Source organism: Camponotus vicinus, unplaced genomic scaffold (assembly GCF_025532165.1).
Source record: "Camponotus vicinus isolate PSW18456_S1 unplaced genomic scaffold, iyCamVici1.0 SCAF_1, whole genome shotgun sequence".
NCBI lineage: Eukaryota > Metazoa > Arthropoda > Insecta > Hymenoptera > Formicidae > Camponotus > Camponotus vicinus.
Window position 1 is genome coordinate 18,013,589 of NW_028141945.1, and position 26,217 is coordinate 18,039,805.

Genomic DNA, 26,217 nt, shown 5'->3' on the forward strand with positions numbered 1-26,217 from the left:
AGCATTCGATTTTTGTTCGTGGAGATACACGAGCGATGGGTACAATATGTCGGATATTTCTTTGATATTAATCATATCATCGAATAATTTCGCGATTTGCACCGAGCGAGATAAAATCACATTTTCATACAACATGGCAATGTCGATTTGCGAAATATCCTATGCGCGATACAGCTGGTAAAATATAATTAATATATGATTAATGCGCGACACGCATCGCAGCATATGATTTGCCATGCGATCAATGCTTTTGTCATAATTATATTCTTTTCCCAGAAATTATAATCACACAATTCCTTTTAACATATACATAAATTTAAATGTAATAAATAATAAATTTAATAACAATGGAAAATTAAATTTTTTTATTTAATAACTGCTCTTCTCGTTAAGTCGTATTTTGTAATGTTTTTTTTTTCTTAAAATTTAGAATAAATAAAATAAAATTAGATAAAGAAAGCGTTAAAATTGTTAAAATTTTGTGTGATATAAATCACTTTAGGGTTCCAATTATGAATTTAAATGATTCTGCATGCGCGATTGTTGTGGATCGCTGTATGTTTCGCCTTCGCAGAAACATACTGCGATTCTGTTGCGCGGATAACGACGACGATGATGACAACAACGACCAAGACGACAACCCTTGACCCTTAAAAGACAGTGAGTCGCCCCGGGAACTACAGACTCTAATGATTAGTCACCGCCGGACGACTCTCGAGAGGTCCTGGTCTCATTGACGGAGTTAAATATGCTCAGCAGGAATGCATTTGACCCAGGAAGGCACGTTGGTTAATTTCGTTGGCTACTGACAGTTGAGAACGAGGCAACTCAGCATGACGAGAGACTTGTGTGAAACAATTTTTCGTCTGTTTACCATTTTATGAATTAATCAAGCGAGATTGATCAAGATTATCGATTAATTAAGATTAATTTTTTTCTAATGCTCGACGATAAAGCCAATTAATTCGATGTCATCCGATGAAGAATGTTTCGGGAAAGGCGAAATATGTACAAAGGAAAACAATACATGGAATACTTAAGTTGTGGATCCATTTTTTCGAAGAAGGATAATTTATCGTAGCTTGACTTGGGTAGAGTTTGATCGAGACAGAGTTTTTTAAATTCGTTCTGTGCGGAACGCGTTGAATACTTTGATTAGATGGCGGAAAACTTTCATCGAACATACGCGCGAGCTGCATTATACATCTCATCTCTTTTGAGCGAATGCGAAGAGATGTAAGTTGAAATTGCTGTGACAGTTGGTATATGCATTACATCGCTGCACAAAGTGACGTTCCATTTCCAACCACGTGTCTATTACGATAAATCAAAGTCTCGCGTCTCGCAAAATTCTTGACGTGTGCATGACACGTTCTTGTAGGAAGATACATATATTATTCCCCAAGAGGAATTTATTCCCGACAAATTTGCGATGCAACTTTTTCAGAGAATTAATGGATTAATCGTTGCTTCACAAACTTCATAATTTTGAATATCTTGAAAATTAAAATTGAATTTAGATTTCCACTAAAATCGACATTTTTCTCAATCGTCTTTTAGACTCTTCGTTTTCGTTCGTCACGTTTCTCAAAATGTTTCCCTCGATAAATTCGCCGGCGACGCGTATAATTCGAGCGACTCGTGTTACTTCAAATAAATACGCATTATAGCTTGAGAATTCGCGAGACGAATGTCGGAGGGGGAGGAGAGTGGATGCACTCTGTGGATGCATCGCACCAGGCGGGCTCTCCTTTTTCTGGACACGACTCGTTTGCCGGCGCTGGGGCGAGATCGCATTTATACGCACACAAAACGGGAAGCATCCTGTACCCCGCGCGCGGGATTTCGTCCGGTGACCCGATGCAGCAGGCTTGCTCTTGGAATAAGTTCGGCTAAATATAGGCCTTTACAAAAATAACTTCTCCGTGGCGACGGGGACGGGGTTGATGACTAGCTCGGTCTACGCGGTGAGTTTAGGACCGTCGGCAAAAGAAGAAGAAATGGTGAGAGAGCAGAGACGAAGAAGACTAAGGTAAACCCCCCGCCCTCCCGGACGAATTAGTCAATGAAGACAAAAATCCTTTCTCTCTCGCACAGCCAATTATATCTGCAAGTAGCTCTACATCGATGAATAATATTCATTCCTTTGGTTTATCTACGAAAGTCAGCGATATCTTAATCAATTCGATTTAAATCTAATTTTTCAATAATTGGTTTACTTGTTTTTTTTTTTAAATATATTTTATCAATGCAAGATTAAATATATTTTATCAATACAAATATTATCTTATATTATATCTTTATATTATATTATATTTATATTATTATTATATTATTTATATTATTATTATATTATTATTATATTATTTATATTATTATTATATTATATTATATTTTTTTTACCAAGCAATATATTATAAATAGGAATGATAGATAGTTATATTATTCATTTCTTTTTTGGAGAAAGGATAGATGATCCGCTTTTTGATTGCAGCAGCCGAGTTCTGCTGGGTTTGCAATTGCATCGCGGAAAACTGATGTCTTTATCGCGATTGAATTTATCTCGCGTTACTTTGCTTCGCGCTTTACATAATCGTTCTAGACGAACGCGCCGGAATCTGGTTATAGGCTCGTAAATATTTCATACGCAGCGATATTATCGCGGAGTCGATTCTGATTGAGTTCATTTAAATCTCATCTCGCATAAATTAGCAAATGGGAATTAATGATGTGCCACAGTGTTGTGCTATCACAATATTAATAGAGCTTTATCGCGTTAGCACTTACATTAGCGGTAAAGGAGCGATCAGTGAATTTGCAAAATGCAAATTTGCCGTTAATTACGCTTTCATAAAATGAGTTACGTTTTCCTCAGTTTTATACGAACTTGATGGATAACTGGGTGGAATCCAATGAAATGCTTTACTTAATTTCATCGTGATTATTATTAACGTTCCATAATGCAAGAATGATTGCTCTTCTTCCTTCCTATTATAAGTTAATAACGATATTTCGACAGGATGAATCGCAGGGCACTTAATTAAAATTTTACCGCTTTTTATCTCCATTTTTACATATAATTAAACACACACGGCTTTACTTTATTATTAAAAATTGTATTTTAGCGTTTTAAATATTTTTGCGAATTCGTCTTTTTTTTTTAGATTGTTTTGTCGTCACTCGATGATGCATTCGAATTCCAATGTACTGCAATATATAAATGTTTTTACAATTTCTCTCGTTGTTGTTTCTCTCCAGAAAGTTATCTCTGCGAGTTTTACACGTCGGGATACGCATGTGTCACGCGTGCGTGCGTACGTGCGTGCGTGCGTGCGTGCGTGCGTGCGTGCGTGCGTTTCGCCGACGTTGACGGAATAGAGATGACGGAACTTCCGGTGGTTGAATGCATCCGATACGAGACGATACGACGTCGAGTTTCGAATCGACGAGCGTGCTCGGCAAACACACGCGGTACATAAGGCCATTCACGGAATCTAATCGGGTCGTCACGATAACTCGGTTTACATAGAGCCCCTCATTTATTCTCGGTCTAATTAAACCGACGGAGGAAACGTCTGCTACGTATACGTGGCTACTCGTATATGTATTTCTGACGGCGATTTGAATCGCTCCGACGATCTCTCGCGCGTGATTAAATAAGGTTGATACGACTTTTGATATACTATACTTTTTTTTAGAAGCTTTTCTTTATATTATATAAGTGCAGAAATTTTTCTATTGAAACTAAAATTAAAATTTATATGTCGATATAATTAAAATAATTTTATTTGTAAAATTTTTAAAATTTACAATGAGATATTCTTCGTTAAAATTCTAATTGATATGAGAGATTTCCAGATTACATTAAGATTAATCTGATTAACAAAAATTAATTTGATTAAATTTTTTCTGTAATATTTATCATAATGAAAAATTTTACTTGGATGACTTGATTTTAATTTTAACATGGAATGATTGTTTTGGATCATGCGACTATAGTCGCTTTTTAGTAGCGAAAGATAAAGTTAATAAAATACTCAATATAACTTAATACATTAATAAAATTACATTTTTTATTACTTACTATCATTATATTACAATAATATTATTGTAATAAAGTTTGATATAATTTCTGGATAATTGATTAATAAATAAAAACTGCGCCATGGAACATAGTGGCAAGTTTTAATAAAGTAATCTGGCTAACGTAACCTGATAAAATCTTTCGTATTGACTATAGAATTAAAACTAAGAGATTCTTGCGAGGGGAATTCACGTAGTTTAATTTAATCGGAAGAGGCTTTAATTAGACTAAGATGCTCTCCAACTTCAGATACAAGTACGCTGATGGTTTAATTACTAACTGATATAATTTAATCGAACCAATTTAATTTTATTAAAAATTTGCTTCTATTGGTCTAAATCTAAATTCATATGAAAGATGGATCGTATGCATGCGAATATGTGTGTATAATAAATATTCGTATATTTTTGAGTTATAAATTAATTAATCTTTTAATATACATATTTACATTTTAAAGAAACACATAAAATATCTAGGTTATCAATTATAGGAATATTTTTGTTCCAACATATTTTTGAGATCAGTATTTCTTTGTCATCTCTGGCTGTTATATTTGTCTTTATTATGTATAATTGGATAAAAAATGCCTCAATTTCGGATATAATGCATTTTCCGTCTTTTCGCGCACGCTTGTATCAAGTTAATAACGTCCGACAATGAGAGCCAGACAACAATACCGGTCTGTCCGCCTTTTTCTCTTCTCGTCGTTGTAGCAAGATGAATTTCAATATGTTCATTATAAAATAGAGACAGTAACATACTGAATGGTTAAATATTTCAACACAAGAGATCAATAACACGCGGTTTTGTCTCATTAGCTATATTACCTTGTTATCCGCTCTCTATCATTATCTTCGTGATTGATGCGACGATCGTGGCAATCTCATCAGAGAGAAATTTAATCTCCAGCCGCGGCAAAGAATTGGCCTTGTGATTTTCAATTAATGGCGATACCACCAGAATTCAATTAAATCGCTGCCACACATGAAATGAATTTCGGTCAATAGAATTGGATGCGTCATCAAAATTAGTATAACTTAATCACGCCGCCGTTAAATTCTCTACATGCGGTCTGCGACATCAATAACAATTTTAAACTGCCTCATCATTTTATAATCCCGTACACTTTCGTAAACAAAACAAGGTGGATTATAATTATATAAGTTAAATCGTGATTTTTCGATTTTATGGTATTATTATATATGCTTTTTTATAAAGTATTATTATAATTAATTTGTGTATTATTATAATTAATTGCGTATTTTAAGATTTAAGATTTATTTATTTAAATTTCATTTTAATTAACTTTACTTTTTGTTACAATTTAATTTATTTTATTAGATAAAGATATTTTCTATCTTGTTTTAATTAATTTTTGCTAATTATAGCACATTGATTCTTTTCTTGACCTTATTTACTCAAGCTGAACTTATTTCTCGCGAGTTCAGGACAGCGAAAATAGACATAGTCTATTTTTGTCTAAGAATAAATGGTCTATTATTGTGACCTAGCAAAGACAAGCATCAAAGTGATAAATTGTGATACACTTTTCCGGGAAAATTTCGATATATGCATCGGTTTCGCTCATTTATAAAAGTTGCACATTTATTTCGTATAAAGTAAATTAATTTTCTCTCTCCCTCTTTTTCTCGTAACAACCGGGCCGTGCAAATGCTCCGTCGTCAAAATGGTGGTATTAATCCTGAGGTACGCCGAGAATAAAATTTAATCACCAAGCGCTTAAAGTTTGCCATTGTTACCACCAAACCCGAGTCTGAAGCCGGAAATACAGGTACGCGAGATGAATTTAAGCGGAATTTCCGGCCGAGACACGCGGAAATGAGTCATTTTCTTACGAAAGCACATAATATCCTTCTTCCTAGAATTAGCCACCAGTCCAGTCACCGTTTTATACGAAAATTATTTACTTATTTATAGGAAATCTTTCCTCTTTAAAACTTGTAAATAAGATTAAGCTGAATTATTCAAAACAGTAAAATTTAATATGAAGATAGTGTGTAAAAATTTTTTAAAATACATCTTTTTCTTTTCCTTTATTTTGAAAATAAAATAAATAAAAATAAAATAAAATGTTTATCTCATATGTGAGATAATATAAAATGTTTTTAATTGTACGTTTATTGCTGTAAAATATTTTTTAATATAAAATATATATTTCTTTAATTAATAATATAGAATCTTAATGAATCAAAAAGCCTTTATCATATATATATATATAAATCGTAACTTTATAAAAATTAAAAAGATCATATTTATTAATATTTTTATATATTATTTGAGAGATTAAATTACATTTATTACATTAATTAAAAGGATTGAAACGGTTTTTGAGACTTGTTGGAAATTTGGTTTTATTAAAAAAGAAATATATAATCTTTTCTTTTTCGTTCAAATATAATATTTTTAGTATGTTATAATAAAATTTTTACAGACGTAATTATATATCTTATGATAATTTTAACATTTTGTATATAGAATCTTTAGTGACTATGTCCGACTTTTGGAGTTGCGTCTCTTCGTTCGTCGTCTGCGCTCACTAAGCAAGGCAAAACTGATTTAGGGATTAACCCAAATACACGCAACGAGATTGCGGCGTGGATTTGCACGCACAAACACCCACCTACGCCGCTGCTGCGATTGTTCACTCCCTGCATTTCGCGATAAGTTCGCGACACGCAAATTCTCGACAACAATGCTTTAATGAACCGACGGTAACGCGCGACACCAGGTCGACAGCTTTGCTACTTAAACCGAAATGTCTTTCGCGAAAAATCGGACGAGTCACATTTCACTGGAAACAGCAATCCGAAATAAACTTTTTCTTCGGTAAAATATATGTAGATGAGAGGGAGAAGATCTAAAGATGACTTAACATTTGAAATAATTATTATGAAGATATCATTGATTTATCTTTATTAATTCTGTATTATCGTACATATTATATTTTATATTATATTTCATTAATTCTCTCTCTCTCTCTCTCTCTCTCTCTCTCTCTCTATATATATATATATATATATATATATATATATATATATATATATATATTGTATAATATCTGTTTTATATTTTGCGTAATTTATATTTCCATATATATTTAAATTATCGATTTAATATATTAACGCAAAATATGAGATGTTTGATTGCTCTTTTGATAATTTTTGTGCGATTTTTGAGTAAACGAGCGAAAAATAAGAGAATGTAACGCGGTTAATTTTATTCAATCGTGAATAGAACTGAATCAGCGGCGCCTATTTTTAAAGTTGCGACGTTTCGTAAGCGAATATATCCCGTTTAATTGAAATCACAGACAATATTCTTCCAGCAAAATATTTTTCCCGAATTATGGAAATTCAAGACGGACGAATAAAAGTCACGATTTTAAAACGCTAAATTCAAATTTTACGTTAATTTTCCTATCAAATTTATACTAATATATATTTTATATATTTACTCATTGCAACACATCTCTTTCTCTGAATCTAAATCATTTCAACTGTCTTTTGCAAGTTATTTTACGCGAATATAGTAGCAGATCAAGGACTGTCTTTGACTATGTTTTATGTTATAACTGCTCCTTTGTTGCATAATTACAATAAAATGTCGCGTGCCGCGGGCGAGTGCGCTTTCGTGCGAGATCGCAGGCAAAACACCGTGAACGATTAATCTCGGTTCCACGTAATCTTCGCTACGGTCGCTAAAAGCGGTCTGCAAATGAGAAAGATCTCTCGCGAAAGATCAAACGGCGGATTTTCGAAATCAGAATTCAAACATGGGACTTTTTCTTAAATATTTTTTTAAAAGCACAATCAAACAGGTGCTCAAAGGAAAATGTAAATGAGAATTAAAAAATTTAAATATACATATACATAAAATGTAATATAAAATATATATAATAATTAAATATAATATAAAAAAGATTTATATACATATAATATCAAATTATAAATATATTTAGTAATAAAAAAATTTTATATAATACAAATATTATATATATATACATATATAATATATATAATAAATATAAACACATATAACAGAGTTTTATAAATTTATTAAGATTATTTCTCTCTCTCTCTCTCTCTCTCTCTCTACAAATATATAAAATTGCTAGCAATATTACTCCATTAAGTTGGATTTTCGAAATTATTATTTGTAAGATACTTTCTTCTCGAAAGTAGTTTGTACAAATGATTTTTTTATTGTTACAAATAAGTAACTGGGCTTACACCGATTCAGACAGGCGCTTTTAGACCCCATACCAGTTCGCAATGATCTTGGCTAGGTACCGCGTCATCGCGTTTATGTTCTGAAAGGGGTTTATTGCCTCTATGAGAGACGCGCGCTATATTTCCTCCCAGCGTCGTCGGTTGTGCCGCAAAGAAAAGATCGCCGGTTTTTATGAGGTAATCGCAGAACTGTTAGCTTATTTTCCACGACATACAGAGCGTGCACAAAAGCGTATACATTGCCTGACGATAAAGTCACGATAGTAATATGACATGTTACGTACCGGAACACCGTTTCAGCAAAAATTATACAGTGTGCATCTAGAAAATCTCATTTTTAATATTATTTACCACCTAATTAATAATAATTTTTATTATTAAATATTTGTCTGCACATTCTTAATGATTAGTTAATGATAAAGAGAGGTCATTATATAAATTACTCGTCATGTAAATTTACATTAGATCGTTCAATTTTTGACAAGATATCAAAAATAAATATCTTTTATAATAAACTATGAGGAATTTAATTTTATTCATCTATCTATATTCCTTCAAGGTTAAAGCATAAATTAATCAATTTCGATAGGGAATGCCAATTGTGCGATTTTAACGCTATGACGCCGTCTGAATCACGTGTGTGACACGGTTGTCAGAAACAAGCATTAAACTAATTTCACATGTACGCTGTATGAGCACGTGTAATCGATTAAATCATCCAATCTGTAGAAAGCCGGGCTACCATTTTGCCGAAGCTTCCCATCCCGTTCCGTTTTACGTACATGTCAGAATATTAAACATGCATACGACTCAAGATTTATTGCTATTATTTATGCAGACTAAAACATGGTAAATTTCAATATATAATCTTCATTTTGACATTCTATAAAACGTAATAAAATGCGATTGAATTTTATTATAAGGATATTATCAGATCGAGAATTTCTCTTTGAGATAAAATTTAAATCATTTTAAGATTTTTCGATAGCAAACACACATATACATTTATTTAATTTCATATTATTTAAAGAATCTATTTGAAATTGTCATGTTTGTTTAAAATCTAATTTAATAATAATTTTATAAAGCGATATATTTTTTATTATTAATTTATATATTTATTTAAAATTATTAAATTTTCTTTATTATAAGATTTTAGAAATATATTTTAGTTATATAGAATTTTTCCGAGAGAGATGTACTATTTGTTTTACATAATTCGAAACATCAACTTATTGCCACAGTAGCGAAAAGTAAAAAGAAATGTTTCTGTGTATAACAGCAATTACATAGTCTGTACTTCGGTATAAATATTCCGTTCTACATAAAATGCATGCTCATTTTAAGTTATTTTCTTGTTTCCTCCGTGGTAAAACATCAGGACAATATTTTCTCCGGATTGTCGAAATAAAAGAAACATAAAGCTAAGCATTGTGCAAATTTACTTATTATCTTCAAGATGGTAATACACATTTAAATAAAAATTTTAAATATACATATATTTAGAATTTTTTAATAATTATATAATTAAAATAGTTATTATTAATTATAATTATAATTAATTATAATTTATCAAATTTTAGTAACATTAATAATAACACTAGATAAATCGCGCTTTTTTTAAGTTTAAGTTCAACTTGATTTTGCTATTTAGTATTTACTTGAGCATCCAATTGTAAAACGTTGTATTAAACTGTATCAACGAGAAAAAGCTGGAGGAAAAGACTTACCGAGGAAGAATAATAATTGACCATTGCGAAAGTCTTTCATTTTTCTGAGTACGATCTAAAATCAACGAAGAATTTTCCCTTTTGCCGTCATTATAACTTCTCTCTCCGTTTCTCGGCACGCGAGGACTAGAATTTAATTTCTTTCCCGGCACTACATCAGAGATGTAACTGAATTTGCCGACTCGCGCGTGTTCCGGCTGCTGCTCGCTCGCGGTTCGCTTAGAAACATTGTCAGATGTTCTTGCACTTGATGTAAATTTATGCAGGAAAAGGAGGATCTTTCGATCACTCTTATTTATCCATCTCGAGTTTTTTCCTTTTTTTCTCTTTTCGTCGCTAGTACACATATCTGGATGTTGATTCTTAAGTGAGTGTTATATGAGTACTTTTCAAACTTGATAAAATTAATATAATAAATTTGTTAGTAAAATAAACAAAAATAGGTAAAATATATAATGTGATATAATAATAAATTAATAATAAATCCATTAATTAAAAATCTATAAAATCCATTAATTAAAAAAATAAAAAATATTTTTTAAAATTTTTTACAAAAGAGAAATTCTTCTATACTTGTATTGCATTTTTTTTCTTATTTTTGATTATAAATTTTTTACTTTATACCTCGGATTTTACGGCTGTCAGTGGAAGTTACGAAGCGGCATCTTCTGCTACAACTCGTCACGAAAATTACTCTCGTTCACCGAGAGAGGAAAAGATAGAACGAGCGTATTTATGCGAGTCGGACGCGTATACATAGGGTGTAGTCGGCGCTATCTCGCGCTTCTGAATTTTCTCTCTGGCCTGCCTGCCGTTGCTCTTGTCCTTTTGACCTTCCTTCTTTTATCCGTTGGATCTTCTATCTTCTCGTATCCGTCGTTGATCTATCCATCCACGCCTAGTAAGGGATTGAAAGTTGTAGCCTATAGAAAGAACCTAATAGAAAGAAAAGACTCTTTCCTCTTCGACAAAAAAATATAAAATAAGAAATAAATGTATAAATAATTTAAAATAGAATATATGGAATTATTCTTAAAATATTCTTGCAAATCTCATCGTTGAAATGATTCGAATATCATCGTTTAAAACTGAGAGTTCTTTTCAGTATGTTTTGTTTAAATATTTATATATAAAATTTTATACTTGGAAGAAAAAAATACAAGTATTTAAAGTGAAAAATGTCTATTACATTATATATGTGCTTATTTGATAAAGTATTATAATTATTTTAAAATAATATTATATATTTATTTTTAATATATTTTTTAAGAATATTATATTATTTAACCTATATAAATAGTAATATTATCGTATACAAAATTTATATATATTTTATATATACAGGATGAGCCATTTTAATTAACGCACGCAATTATTTCGGAAACAAAGCATTTTAGAGAAAAATGTTTCAGACAAAAGTTTTATGGTTTCGAGGGGGCCATAAGATGGTATCATTGGTTTGACACTGAAGAGTCATTTGAAGGTCACATGAAGGTCACCTTCAATTTCTTAAATGGAACCTACTATTTGTCATTTGTCAAAAAACACATAGTTGTTTTGAAGAAAAAATATGTAATTTGCAATTAACAATTACATATTTTTTCTTAAAAATAACTATGTATTTTCTTTACACTAATTGATTCCTCTCATTATTTTGTACATAAAAGTATTAAGGTAAGATAATCGAAAAATGAATATTTTACAAGATATTTTACGGTTTATGTAAAATTAAGAAATTATTTCAAGCCTCATAACTCAAAAAGTACTTAACGAAAAGGTACTTAATTATAGTGTTTTGGAAAGCTATCGAGATAAGCTACAAGAATATGCAATGACAAATAGTAGGTTCCATTTAAGAAATTGAAGGTCACCTTCATGTGACCTTCAAATAACTCTTCAAGGTCAAACCAATGATACCATCTTATGGCCCCCTCGAAACCAAACAACTTTTGTCTGAAACATTTTTCTCTAAAATGCTTTGTTTCCGAAATAATTGCGTGCGTTAATTAAAATGGCTCACCCTGTATATAAATTACACATTATTAATAAATAACACATTATTTATAGATATATCGATATATGTATGTATATTATTTTTTTTTTAAATAACTTGCAATGTAACCGTAATATAACTTGTTTGGTTGACCCATGTTTAGTAAACTCGGGCCTAAATGCACGATGTATAAGCGCATACGATGCACTACGCGCGAACTTCCTCGCCTCTGCGGTTTATCATCGACTGTTGCGGTGAATATTAATGGATAAATATCGACCGATAAAGGGATGAACATTCGAATATAGGGAAGTGGAAAGGAAATGTGCTGTACTTGCGCGAATAATCTCTTTGATCGTGTCACAAAAAACATCATTATTGCTTCGTTCCGTGAATAGAAAGATAGATTCCTGAGAAAAAAATTGTGTTCCATAGTTTCGTCACGCGCGTTATTTTTGGGAATAATTAAAGGGACTCCTTGTATGTACTTTTCTTTTTTTATGGCGAAGTAAATTTACATCGACGCAATTTGTCTTTCTTTTCCTCCCAGTCTCTTTTACTCATCACCTCGAATTTGCATGAAAATTTCGATCGTCGTCGAGCGTGTTCATGTATCAAGAATGAAATTTTAATCTTCGCTTCTAGCATAGCGGAATAAAAAAAGATGGAACTTGCAGTGAGTGTTCGCCGCTGTATACATTCGCTAGTAATTTTTCGTTATTTCACCGTCAACGGTGGCTTAATTCGTTCACACTATAATCTTTTACCAGACACAAATATATATATATGCATATATATATACAGGGTGTTTCTTAATAAATGCGAAAAATTTTAGATGATTCTTTGTCGAAAATTAAGGGCGGTTTTTCATATAAACATTAAAAAGTTCTAATAAAAAATTGAATAGGGGTTGCTAGTTTCATCCCTTTATAACAATACGGGGGGCTGAAAAAAATAATAATAAATAACTTTTTTACTAGTAGGAAATATCCACCTAATTTCATTTCTTTAACTTGTTCCAAATTTGAGAAAAAAATAAAATCTAATTTTTGCCCCCATTTTTGGAGGAGTGTAACTCCACAGGGAGGGATGTAGGAGTATATGTTTATATGAAAAACCCCCCTTAATTTTCGACAAAGAATCATCTCCTAAAATGTTTCGCACTTATTAAGAAACACCCTGTATAGAAAGATAATATTTTTGATAAAAATAAGATTTTTTTTATTTATTTTCTAAAAAAATATATAATTAAACTATTATTACCAAATATACTATACAATTAAACTATTACGACAAATGTAATCAAGTAAGACGGAAAAGAATTTTTGAAAATAGTTCAAAGAATTAAATAAAACATTTTCTGGAACATTTTCTTCACAAAATACAACAATAAATTCCTAAAAATCGACGAATCCAGAATAAATAGAGCGAGATGATAAACGAGCGAAATTTCAAGATCATTGTTTTCGGTTAAATTCGTGTTGTGATCGAGAGACTTATGGCGAAATAGAATCGCTGATGGGACGCAGGAGAATCAGAGGTATATTTTATTGCGACGTTAGTGTCAAGCGTTTCTAGCATGATAGCCAGAATGTTTCGCAGCTTTGGAAGCTGGCGCTATGTTATGCTATAAATTAGCATTGACCGAGATGTACGGATATTTATTGATATTTGCTTTCGCGAAAATTTCTCATTTCGCGAATCGAATAGTTATACGCTTTGTTTTCGCGACGATGCATTCAATAGATCTCACGAACGGAAGCGCTTGAATGGGCCGTCGACGAAGTAATTACTTTATAAAGATGTTCGATTTCAGATGTTTGTCGTCGAAAATTGTCGACCGTAATTTACGCCATTCATAGGGACCTCGATATATATGGGCGCTCTCTTGGCGCAAAATTGCGTGTAATTTGCACAAATTGACCGGGAATTTATGGCGGTTTGTTACGGTTACAGTTATGTGAAAAATATGGCTTGGACAGGAACGAAGTTTCCTTCGCTTCGGAAGGAATTAACGGGTCGCCATAAATCGTTGCTGCAAATTTGAGTGGAATAAATCGATTCTATAAAGAGCAATGTAGGTGAAAACAGACATTTGTTATTTTTTTTTGCAGGAAACTTGATACAAAAATTTCTCAGCCATTGAGTATAACATAATATAATTTTAAAATTAATATATAATGCGTACAAATAATCCTAAAGTAGGATAAATATGACTTGGATTACATTATTGGTTCGGGCAGTAATTGTTTTAAAATATACTCCTGCGATAAAAAAATTGAAATTTCTATGTTTTAATGAAAACACTATATATTTAAATATTGTTTCAATTTGAAACGAATATCTTTTAGGGTATTTAAGAAGAACTTGAATTTAGTTCTGGAAAATTAGACTTTGTATTTCACAGAACGTATATGGGATACATGCTTCCATGCGGGTTCTTGTCTTTATATTGTATTCGGCAGGATTCTCACACATCTGTTATTCGGATCCTATCCGAGTATCGCGAGAACTTCGATATCTCTCAAACGTGCCATTACTATATCGAATAAAGACACCGTCGTGTCTTGAATTTATTTCCACTTTCTACAAGATCTAAAAAGCTTGTACGACTTGGAAGAGTTTTTCGAAATTCCCAAGGATCCGAGAATACAATCAATATTTAAGGCATCGAAGCACTTCCTTGCAAACTTTTCTTTCTCTTATTTAATTATGAAGAAAATCCAATCTATTGCATATAAAATTGCTAATTATCTTGTTGATGCACATATTAAATTATCTCGAGAATTATCTACAGTTGTATGCATTTTTAAACAAGAATCCTTTAAACATTAATTATAATATAAAGTATAATTTTAATATTAAAAATTGGAATATTTTAAAGCACAATAAATTATTAAAATTGACCAGATCAATCATCGATGTGTACAAACGATACGCAAATACAATTACAATTTTAATTAAAATTGTTTTCTCCTTCGTTGATTCGCAAGAACAGGTATTGTTACGGAAGTTTCACTTATCGCTTCGCCAGTGTGCAAGTCGATTTCTCGAATCAGCGAGGCGACAGCCGGTCCGAATCAGCATTATCAAAATGTCAATCGCTGCTTCTTCGACGATGTAATTATTCGCGAACCTTGAGCAAATTGCAAACTCTCTCTTCCTCTAGCAGTTTAGTCGATTAATTATCACCGTCCGCCTACAACAGTCATCTTCGCCTCAATTAACTTCCTCTCTCTCTATCTGCCTCTATCTATCTCTGTCTCTTTCTCTTTCTCCCTTCGGGTTATATGCGCTTACGATGTGCAACGGGTGCAACGGTCCCCAGGTCAACATGCGTGACGAGGTGACGCAGTGATGCATTTAGCATCTTGCATTCATTGTCTGGAATATCGCAAATAGTCGTTCGAAAATAAGAGTATATTCTTTCTTTTTTTATGAGAATAGAAAAATTCATAAGTACAAGCCATATAAATATTTATATCCATATTTTGAATAAAGATAGATATATTTTCTTTTCTCGCTTTATATAAGTTCTTAAAAAAATTCTTTTAAATTCTTTAAAAATAAATTTATACAAGAATTTCTAAAACTTGAAGACACATAAAGAAATTTATTTAATTTTCTTGAAGATCAAAACAAATTTTTAATTGCAATTTTCCAGAGCTAAAATATTTAATTCTCAGAGATTAAAGAAATTATAAATTTTTCAAAGCGAACATTTACGCGCGACAACGAGAATATAAAATTAAATTAAGAGAGAGCCGCGATTAAGGGGTACTTTTCGACGTTGCAGAATCGTACAATCACCGATTGAGAATCATTAACGAATAATAATGGAGAAGTATTGAGAGTGCTACATTCGAGGATGCGTTACTATGCGCCTTATAATATATGAATATAGTGCCATTATCTTTAACAAGTCATGAGCTCGGTAAGTATTTTAGAAGCCCTCCTGCTCGTGCGAGCGAGCATATGTTCGACATACGGCGGCCGCGTTATAACAAGAGGTCCGTTTCAATTTATTTCATCGATTAGCGCGAAACTGGCGATGTGATTTTCTTCTTCGGCTATTGGATTTTTTTTTCAGACAATTACTTTATTCTAGTTTGTTACGTTGTTGAATCGTCAAACGTTTATGTAATCTGAAACAAATTGTTGACTGATAATATCGTGTATATGTTTATGCGATCGTGACAGTTTTTCGCGCCGCAGAAATAATAAATCACGGGAATTCGCGAAGTAAAAAATACAAGAGCGAAAGACACATACGTTATCGATTGACAAGGCTCTACAAATATAATTATCGTGATTGTCAAGTGAAATAATAAAATTATAAAGAATTAAAATTATTGTTCTCTTATATATGTATACGAAAATAAAAAGAAACGTAAATATAACGCGTAAAATGATAATTACAGAGTTTCCGAAAACAATTTTACAAAACATTTTAAATGCGCGTGTTCTCTTTGTTGACAAATGATAATTACCCCTTCTCTCAAAAAGCCACAAGTGCAAATGATCCGACAAGCATTTTCAAAATGACTCGATAAACAAACGCTACAAGTTTCCGAGAACAGAATTCAATTATTTCGCGATCACAATTTTGCAGAATATTTTAAACGCGCGTTTTTTTCTCGTGAAATGATAAATATCTCCCTCCCTCAAAAAACTACAGAATGCAAATGTTCCGATAAACATTTCGGAAATGATTTCGTACAATGTTACGAGCGCGAACGCGACGAAAGACGGGCTCGCGCGATTAGGTTTGTTGCTTTAGGGTCACGTTGCTGAGGGAACAACGCCACAGTTAGTAGGAACGCTTCAATCGCGGCAGATGTTGCAACCTAAACAACGACGAATGTGCCCTGCTGTCTTTCAAGCATCGCCTCAAACGCTATTCCAACAAATTTTATATCTAATCGTCGGGTCTCTGTGATAACAATTCTTCGCGAGCTGTTTGACTCAAGAATAATACACCTATTTCATTTTTTTAACTCCTCATATCGAATCGATCATTTGCAAGGAATCTCTATGGGAATCGGGTACTATCTCTGCGCTAAGAGGTGAGGAAATGCAGTCGTTACACAAATTACGCGAGAAAATTACTGTCGGAGAAGAAAAAGAAGGGAGAGGACGAAAGGATCGATTGAAACAAAACAGTTGAGGCGATTAACGCGCTTTTTTTCGGCTATTTGTTTTTTCCTCGGACAGTTATTCTACCCACGTTTTGTTTACCGTTCGGAGTATTCGGACCACCCGAATGCCACGTAACCGGAAACGGATCACTGGCTGCGCGATCGGCGGATGTGAAGGAGAGAGACCATGACCAAAATGCAAATTCCCATGCACTCGTACAAACATGTTAAATCGCTTTTATCGACTTTTATTTGGTGGCTAGATTTTTGCAGCAAGATGTATAAAGTGTTTTAAAATACATAGCACGTATACAAAATAATAATAAGATATAATAATAATAAGATAATAATAATAAGATAATAATTTTAAGATATATAATATGCATACAAAATAATAATAATATCCTTGTATAAACTTATGTATATAAATATATCAAATATAATTAATATAATAAAATATAATAAAATAAAATGTAAAATAAATATAATAAATTTAATTACATATTAATTATATAATATAATAATTAATTATAATATATATTATAATTATAAATATATATTATATAAATGTATATTATAATTTAATTATAATAAATATAATTAATATAATAAAATATAAAAATATCCGTAAATATACATTTTTATAAAATAAATTATTATTTTTAAAAAATAAATAAATTAATAGATGACATATTTTCTATACATTACATTAATTTTTTGTCTTGGTAAAGAGCCTTTGCTAGTTTAGCCGATATAGAGACTTTTCAAATAGAATCGGAGATCTCTCTTCCGTATTTGATCTTCCCGTGTTTGATCTTCCGATAAGAATGAAACTGGCGGAGCGACGACAACGATGACGATCGAAGAGAGCATCGAGAGCGAACCGGAAATCGGGTCAACGAGGTCAAGTGGCCGACCGGCTGATCGAATTGGTCCTCGTTAAAAGACTAATACGCGAAACTACGGCGAGGCGAAGATGACGAAGAGACACGTTTGACAGATGGTACTCGTCATTGAAAGCTCTCGTATCTCGCAGTCTCTTCCCTTTTCTCTCTACAGTCTCCGCATATTTCTCTCTCTTGTTCTCTGTATATACGTGATTCTGTATAGATGCGCTTTGCATTCGCTTGCTCGCGAAAGCGCGAGTGTGGTGTTCGTTAACTGAAGCATCCGACCACGATGATATTGCGGCAAATCGCAACAACCTTATATCTCTTGCAATTGCAGCTTGTTACGACAACACGTCGCTTATTCATGACGCCATAGCTGCTAAATACATGTATGTGATAATTCGAAAAATTTCCGCATCCGAGAAGCATTTGTCGGAAATTGATAAGTGAGCCAATTATTATCTAGAAAATTAGAACAGAAAATTTGGAGAATATATAAGTATAATACATATGTATAATTTTGATTGCATAATATGTGACATCTTTCAACAAACCGAAAAAATTAGATATTTTAATTTTATTAAATATAATAAACATTAGAGAAACTAATTCAATAATTAATGGAAAGCCTCGAAAGAGTCTAGTAAAACACATTTATAATAATTAATTCTGGTAAATTAAATATGGTAGCTATAAAATTACTATGATACTAATACAAATTAATCGCAGAAAATTTTGAGAATATTTTAGTAATAATTATATGCATTCATTGTAACTCATTCTAATTATTTTTCATTCTTTTTTCTCTTTTTTTCTTCGCGAAGTTTTCCGCAGATTAAAATTTATGATTAAATTTAGAGCTTCGATTGTACTCAGAGCTCAATCAACATTAACCGAGCTTGTTATTTATGATTGAATTTTCCTTGCAGCGCCAACTTGCATGCTCCATAAATTTTATTGTCCTCGAAATTATCTTTTCGTAGTTATTGATTCCGTGCATTTTGTCCTCATTGCCATTTTTTTCCGTCGAGGAAACATCCATACATCTCTCCACGGTTTTTTTATTAGCCAGATTCGCGCAATAAAACGGGACACTTTGTCAACATCTTTATTACATTCCGTATATCTTGAGAATATATATCGTAAATATTCGCAATATATAATCATAAATATTCGCAAACAGTGCTCGTAACAGTATTATGTATTATATTTTGTATTGTATTGTTCTAAATGCGTTAACGATGTAAACGGTGTTGGTATAATGTTACAGCTTTACGGATCTATTTTGGGATTGTAACGTGATGCAAATATTAATTGACATTAATTCAATTTTAGATAAATATTTGGCAGACATTATAGTCAATATATCGAAACAAGCAATAAATACCATACAATATATTAATTATTAATATGTATAATAGTTCGCGAAGGATACATCAGATTAATTAAATTAACGTTGAACACAATATGTCGCTATTTTTTGTCGTAATATTAAAGGAAATATTTCTATATGAAATAATAATTTTTTAATCGGGAAAACTAGAGATTTTTTGTTCTAATAAAATAAATTATGCTTCTCCAATATTTAAAGAAAATATTCGAATTCTTAGAGAATAATTATTTAAAGAGTAGTATAAAAAAGTAAGCATATTATATATACACATATCTTTTTCATTTTAAAACTATAACTTTTAAGACTATAACTTTTCATTTTTATCATATACGGTGAAAAATTAACTAATGCTACAGCGTTTGAACTGGATTGTATTAGGGATGCAATATGTCGGCACGATTAGCTTGGTGCGATCGACTTCACAGGCATTTCCACTTCGATAGCTTTTAACCGCATCGTTTTTCCGCTTGTATGCCATTCCGTCGTTTACGGAAGCGCATAGACGTCGAAAGTCACGTCTCGCACGCGGTGCGATGAAAGGGTTAAAGAAATATCGCCGTCACGATTCAACAACACGAAAGAAGCGCAAAGAAGTATTCTCGTATTTTTCCTAGAAGAAAAATCAAATGGCATGTGTCACTTCTTTATTAAAAACAAAGACTAGGCTTCTCAAGGTATATATCTTTGCGTTTTTGCGTTTACACGAGAATTTTTTTTAAGAATATTATACATATATAAATAATAATTTTTAAATAATAAAATAAAATCAAATGTTATCTATTGTATGCCATGACTTTTAAATTTAAAAATATAATTAAAATATATATCAATTTTAAAATATTAATAAATTCCAAAGAGTATTAATCATCAATTATTAATCATCAATTTATTTTATTAATTTAAATACAATTTCTTTTATAATGTGCAACTTTGACAGGTTAAATTTTAATACGAAAACGTTTATTATGACAACAAATGCGTATATTCTATTACATAAAAATGCGAAATAAATTATATATCATTAATTATGTACTCATAACTTTTTTATCAAAAATAATAATAATAATTTATAATATTAATAATAATAATAATATGTACTCATATATTTATCGTTAAATTAAAATAAATAGTACCCATTGTTTGCGCATGAACTGTTTAATTTCAAGATTAACATATTTATTGCAATATTTAATGCGCACATACAATGAGAGTATGTTTATTAGAATTAATAATCTTTAATGTATAAATTCGTGATTCGCTCTTCCATGAAATGTAATCTGACGCGTTCGCTCCGTTAAATGCGGAAGGCCAAACGAAATGAATAGTCGTCCGACATCAAAGGCAGGGAATGCTTTCCTGTACTCGCACGTAAATATGCATGCACCCCGTCTTATACAGGGACAAAGGCGAGAGAAACTTTTCCAAGAGACATCGTACCATCCGACTGCGACTGTACATCTGGACGCGAATATTGTGTTCCACCGTAGTAAGCAGTGTAACTAGTGTATGTACGTTCTTTGTATGCTTGCGAGAAAGCATAGAGACTAAAGAAAGAAAGAGAGAAAGAGAGAGAAAAATTACATTTTTCTCACCCCTTGTTGTTTTTGCGCCCGATTGCGATACGGAGGTATCTCCTGAGATTGTCACACCTCATTGTTACCCTGGCGTTGAATCGCAAAATTATAAGAGATAATCTTGTCAATATACCTTCGACCGAAAATTGCGGTGACGTAATCTTCTTGAGTTTGCTCTTATATTTTTCAAAACTTCTCAAGCAATTTTTTTAAGATTTTCTCAAATCTTTTTTAAAGCGAATTATGTCAATTATTATTTTCTGTCATTTAAATTATTAATAATTTAATTAGAATAATTAAATTATTTCAAAAATTTCAATTCTTTTGCGACTCTTGATGTGTCGACCATAAAAATTTTACTCCTCTTTTCGACCTTATTTTTTGTCGCTTTTATGGATTCTAGAAGATATTTTGATAAATTTACTTTATATGGGAATTGAGCTCTCTTACTTTATACGCGGTAAACGAAGTTTCCCACTTGAGATTTAAAAGACGATCTTTCGACGAAACTGTAGATTAAATAGTTTTAAAGGAGGATTATCTGACTGCTTAAAGTATTAAAGCAGATGTTAGATTGAAAATTGAGATGAAAAGTAGGGAGGAAAATGTCGACTCGGGGTAGATCAAAGATGATCCAAACACACCCACATCTGAGAAACGCATCTTCCCCTTTCTTTCATCGCCCTCTGAGAAAAAGATTCTTCATTTTTTTTATAACACTATCGGGAATCATGACCGAGTTTCTTCACCGCGCGAGTTTTCTTCTTGCTGTGATTCGATAAGCGCGATTGCTGTGCCAGGAGCAAGAAACGTTGCGACCTTGCTCTTTTGTACAGCAGCTTCAGGGTTCAATTGATAACGTTCGATAATGTTTGTTGTGGGACGCGCGAGATGAGCTATACGTCGTCTTTAATTCATCCTGACACTTTTTCCAACCATTTTATTACTTGCTGCTACGATCTCATCGTGGCAATGAATAGCTATCGTTGTTTTTTTATCTTTCTTGACTGCTTATGTTAAAAAAATTACGAGAGGGTGAGAGAAATTTCAACAACTCACAATTTATTGCAGCTCGTAAATATATTTTAATTTTAATTTTTAATATTATTAATTTATATTTTTTCTTATTATATATTTTTTCTTTTATATTTTAATTTTAATTTCTAATTATTATATATTTTTTCTTATTGTATATATTTTTTCTTTTATATTTTTAATTATTAAAATTAAAGAAAGAGATAGAAAGACAATTATAGAAATTTAAGCTTTAAAATTATAAAAAGGAAGAATATGTGCGCGGGAAATTTTTTCACGTCAAGAAGATGTATTTACGATAAGTGTTTTGACGGCGCGTTAAAAGAGGGCTAGAGGGAACGAAAATATCTCTTTGTTCGAAAGATACATTCCTCAATATATATATTATCCGCCTTAAATGGCGGCGCAAGCGAGCAGTGACGTGTTACGCGATGCAACCGGTTCTCCAAAGCAAAGGGGATCCGCGAACACAATGCGGGAGAAATCTTGCGTGCTCGATGACCAAACACGGTCTAAGTCCAACGGTCACCCTTCTCAGGGCTCCTTGCGTGTCTCTCCCTTCGTGGAGGACGCACGTGTTCGCGCGATTACCAGTCGCTCATATATGGCCTCGGCAAAACATAGTTGGCGAAAACCGCGTACAGTAACGCGTCGTAAAACATATTTTATGACCGTGGTAATTAGGACGATCCAGTTTGAAAAATAGATGCGAAATTGTGGAATGCGAAAAGAAGCACTAACTTGATCATTATGTCATTGATTTTCTCGAAACTCAATGATTATTTATGATTACAATTATAACTAAATTATAAATAACTAATCTAATTATAACTTAATATTATAAAAATAATTATAAAAATAATGATAAAATTAATATTAAAAAAATAATTATAAAAATAATGATAAAATTAATATTAAAAAAATATATTGAAAAAATATGTATTTTTTAAATATTAAATCTCGGCAATTTTAGAAGAATAACTTTAATAATAATGGTAATTCTTTCTCTTGTCATTTATATTTATACATTATTTTAATTATATTTATTGTGATATTTCTGTGATATTTTAAAGTAAATTATTTTTTTCTACTTGTTTCGGGAAATGTTCTTATTAAATAAATAGCGTAGTTTTTTCATCGTTGACGTTTTCTTTCGATAATATTACTCGCCTGGCCCTTTTATCTAGTTATCGTCGGTCCTATAATCATTCTTTACATCTTTCGATAAGAAGATAATATAAAGAAGGGAACTATGATAAGCGGAAATAGTGAAGAAGTTTTGCGAAATACTTTTTGACTTGATTGTGAGATATATTCTTATCTTAAGATATTGATGAAATAATATATATAACGATAAATAACGATATTATAACGTCGAAAATAATATTATGCTCAAAAATAACGTATACAAATTAATTAAATTAATTTATATTTTTAATTTTATAATATCATATAAATTTATATAATAGTTATATGTAAAGTTATACAATTTAGATATGAAACAATATGTTCGTGCCAACATATTCTATTAATTAATATAAACTCTATTCATTTATATTCTATTGATTTCAATACATTGTGTGTAGACTTTTGTTTGTAAAGTTTCTATAACTATTTATAAAAATAAATAGTTTTTCTCGGCGTCCTTTATGGTATTTTCAATATTACGAATATTTTATGAGAAAATTTCACGATGCGAATTTTCTTGTAATCTGCCTTTTATAGTCAAAGGGCAAATATTGTCATTTACATGTATAGATTATATGTATATACACGTTTAGAGAAGTAGAATTGAAACGTCTGAAAGGGAGCAGATTGAATGGAGGAGAATCGAACATCAATCGTCATAATGACGTCCCATGATCTCAAAGGCCCTTTTGTCGAGAAGATCAGAAGCGGATCTCGAATTGCTGTTACTTGAAAGGTCCTACAAGATGCGCGCAAAGAGACGAGCAAGATTATTCGTATCATTTGCATCCGGCAATTTCTCGAGTATTAAACATGCTACGTGAATTTGTGACGATTTTCTTGAAAATAATTCTCGCTTATTTTATTATCATAATTATTGTATTATCATAATTGCGTGTTCGTTGCGGGGGAGTGTTGAAAGATAAACTTTATATCCTATTCAATAACGCTAATTAAAAATTATTACGGCTTGGCTTAGGAGGGTCATAAATCATTTCGCGCTCTTCCGTTTTGCTGAATGTCCGTTCGTCGGAAGGATAACCGTGTCCATTTTCTCTTCCTCCTTCTCCACTTTTTCTCTTCACCGAAAGACGGAACGGCGGCGCGCTTTTTTTATTTTCCGGCGCGAATCGGAATTCGTTCCCGACGACGACGGTCGGGAACAAGACGCGCTTCCTCCGTCTCGAGGAATCCCTAAAGATAGCGACACTCTGCCACGTGTCGACTAGCAGACAGATCTGCGACCGTTTCGTCATCCTGAGCTTTTCGCGAAATGCGCGGTGATTTTAGTACGTCGACAATCAGCGAAATTGTGTTTACTCTTGCTTCCCGCGAGAAATATTTATTAAATTAGGAAAACGATATTCAAGATTAGTGATTTCGTGTCTATGAATTTAATTCGAAGAAAGCGAGATTGATAGAATGCATTTTCGCATTGATGCACATTAAAGGTTGTGCACATTAAAGTCGTCTATAAATTTATATTAGTATAAGTAATTAAAACCGTAAGATAATTAATACCACGAATTATTATTGTTATTTAATACAAATAATGATAATAACTCGTGGTATTAATTAACTTGCTGTTTTAATTACTTGTGCTACTATAAATTTGATAACAGTCTTTAATGTGTATTAATGCATCCAACCGAATTATAAAAGAGAAATGAGTTTTTGCTTTTCACGAGGATAAATATATGGGAATAAATTTAAAAAATATAAATTTAAAATGCACTTGAAAGCATTTTAATTTATTATTATTATCTATAATATACGGGATTAATTGATTACGTACATATACCTACTATTATATACCTAACATGAGATTAATTTATTTATTAGAATTTATATTTAAAATCATTTGTTTTTTCATATATCGCATACATATCACGTTTAGACAAAACGATTTACGTATAATATTATCCGTACATTTATGTTTTATGTAATAATGTTTTGCAATCCTTGTATGTAGTCTCTTTATTGATCTCGCGATCTTTAATTTAACAATTTTCTATGCGCGTATAATGATTTAAAAAGAATATTTAATGAAATAATTAACCGTGACTCGGGATGCGAATGAGCGTTTGAATCTCCCGGATGTTCATGGATTTATAACCTTTCATCTTTGTCGGCTCTCAGACTTCTATCATCTCTTACAATTAGAAATTATTCCCGCAAGCGATAAAAACGATCTTCGTATTATTTTATCTATAAATCAATTCGACGAAGTTACGATTTAGCAAAATTAAGACCGAAAAATCCATAAAATTTTCATTTAAAATTAGTAAGATATCAAAAAGATTCATTACAATTTGTATTTTCTCTCAAACATATGCATTTTTTAAAAATTTCTTTAGTCAACAAATTAATTATTATCGTTCAGATAAAATTAAAATTCTGTCTTCAATTTTTTATTCGCGCCAAAATAAATTTTTAGATCTTTCTCAGAAAGAAAAAACATGGAATAAAATCGTACATAAAAGAACACAAGTAAAGTAAAAGATTGATGGATGAATACTAATTGGGAAAACATTTCTCTTCGAGATATCGGGCATACTGAAATTTTCCAGCTCAGTTGGCTGTCGCAGTTTGTATCCCAATGCGACACGCGGATAAATCAATACAGTTAAGTGCATATAAATAAACGTATCTCCATGATACGTATATTCCAAGATTACATTGCGCACGCTTTATCCTTGTTACGGTAAAACGATCTCATGTCGCAAAATAATTTTCACTCCTATCGGTTCGCTTTTCGTGTTTGTGCAGAGAGCGTGAAAAATGAAGAGAGGAGAGGATTTTGCCGCGATTTTCCATCATCATGCGATTCGATAAATCGTCATGCCACTCGAAGTTGTAATTGATCGAAAGTTATCGTTCTGTAACGATCTGCGCGATCTAATAATGCATTCTTGCTAAACTATTTCTCATTACGGTAGCTA

The 26,217-nt window shown here is 31.7% G+C and overlaps 1 protein-coding gene across 2 annotated transcripts in view; it reads left to right on the top strand.

The window, feature by feature from the left end:
• Nucleotides 1-26,217, top strand: part of Mmp2 (Matrix metalloproteinase 2) — a 171,008-nt gene that overhangs the window by 40,934 nt on the left and 103,857 nt on the right. The window lies entirely within an intron of this gene.